Source organism: Poecilia reticulata, linkage group LG8 (assembly GCF_000633615.1).
Source record: "Poecilia reticulata strain Guanapo linkage group LG8, Guppy_female_1.0+MT, whole genome shotgun sequence".
NCBI classification, from domain to species: Eukaryota; Metazoa; Chordata; class Actinopteri; order Cyprinodontiformes; family Poeciliidae; genus Poecilia; species Poecilia reticulata.
In genome coordinates, this window is record NC_024338.1 from 13,949,473 (window position 1) to 13,951,713 (window position 2,241).

Consider the following 2,241-nt stretch of genomic DNA (forward strand, 5'->3'; position numbering starts at 1 on the left):
ATAGATAGATAGATAGATAGATAGATAGATAGATAGATAGATAGATAGATAGATAGATAGATAGATAGATAGATAGATAGATAGATAGATAGATATTTCATCTGCAGAACCAAGTGCTCATTTAGTTCTTTCACATGCATGAGGTGGACTCAAAAAATGTTCCCGTCCGTATCGCCAGGCTGTGTTCCCAGAGGAGAGGGTCTGACTTTAGCTGAGGCTGGTTCGAATCTTCAAATCGAGTCGGCTCTATGAAGGTGGAACGGTTTGAAGATGAAGAGGGGTGGGGCACATCCAGTCCTGTGAAGGACATAATGAAATATCAGTTCTCTAAGAGGCTTGTTCTACCTTCAGGCCAGCTGTAGGGTCCAGTTTAAGCGTACAATGATAAAAAATCCTATTGGTCCTTCGTTGTCCCGGTCATTGTGCCGGGTGCAATGAAATTTTAAGTACAAAGTGATCGGTTTTGTTTTAATTTATTTAAAAATGATATTCATGTTTGGAACACTTCGTTTGCAAGAAGAAAGAAAGGCAAAGCGTAACTGCTACTCCCAGTAGTCTTCCCTCCTCGAGCCATCCAAATCCCATCTGTGCATTTATTCACACACAAACAACACACGAGCAGTTGAAATTGCAAGAAGGGCACACAGTCAATGTTACCACAAGTGCAAAATGACATTTATAATGAAATAAAAATCTGAGCTACTTCTTGCATGCAGGAAAACCTTATGAATGTGTGACATTTTTATAGTACAATAAACACCAACCATGATATGCTTTTCCCCAGATGAAGAGAGAGCGAGAAAAAAAACATGCATGGGTCAAATGCAATGACAAATTTGGATTTTTGAGAAGGTCGTTACTGAAGCATATTACATGTGACTAAAGTAAACAAACCCTATGGTTGTGCAAAGAATGTTTTTACCACTCGGCTCCCAAATGATGTATCACAACAATAATCACTGTCAGGCCCAGAATGGAGGTGTTTCTTTCAGAGGGAAGGATGAAGGCAGAACTCAGGTAATTATGCAGCTGTAATGGAGTCGGTGCCCGGTGAAAGCCTAATGAGCTTACTGAAGTCTACCATTGAGAATTGATTCCTGGGAAGGGGGAAGAAAGGCAAGAGAAAGAAAAAACTGCTTGCTTGCAAGAGAAAGCAAGTTGAAGTGAGCTTGTCTTTATTGTTTTACACTTAATTGACAATAAGGAAATGTGTGTTAAAAGTCGGCACGAGTAATTAAAAATGAATGCCACGGAAATCTTCTTACATGGAAAACTGTGATCTAAACCTCTGACTGTGCTGCTGCCATCTGAATGAATTGGTCTGATAGCCAACACACAGTAAACATGTGTGTTGGTGCAGTGTTGTGCCTGAATGTGTAGAAAACTATAATTTTGTTGCTCTGATGTATCAGCAGCCTCAGAGCTCCCGGAGAAGATAATGAAAATCAGAGCGATGTAAATGAATCTGACCTCTTTTGCTAGCTTTGCAGACTCAGAACAGGCTTTGTGTTGTCCCGTGTGTGAACATACAGCATGTGGGTGTTGTGCAGGTACACACTTATGTCTGGGTTCATGTCAGGGTGTTTTCAAGTGTGAAGTGCTGTGAAAACATATTTGCCACCTTACAGATTTCTTCCGGTTTTTATTTGTTTTTATATCGTCAGTGTTTTGATATCAGACAAAGACACTCCGAGTGAATACATTAAGCAATTTTCAAATAAATTATTTCCATTTATCACTGGAAAAAGTTATCCGAACCAAATCACGTGAAAAGGCCATTGCCCCCTAAACCTAAGTAAGTAATTACGGTACCTGGCAGCAAGTCTTTAATATTGCTGTAGAGAAACTTTGACCCTGCTCTTCTTTGCAGAATTGTTTTATCTTTGCAACATTGTTGAATTTGCGAGGATGAATTGCCTGTGTAAGGCACCTCAATTGGATGTGTTATTTTTGGTCAGCCATGGTTTTGGTTGTGGAGGCCATAAATGAGGCCTTTGAAAGAACCATGTTGTCTCTACTTGTGCATTATGGCTCTGATTGTTGTTCACTGGATTGTCGGTCGGAAATGGCTGCATTTCCAGACTGATTGATGCCACATATTACTGTAGCTTCTTATCTCTTCTTTCATTTGTTCAAATTTGAGCATAGTGTATTTCCTTTTTAAAGTATTTAGCCTATGTGGTAGTGCATAGGTTAATTAAACAAGGGGGGAATTATATTTTTATAGGGCAATGTTGGTTA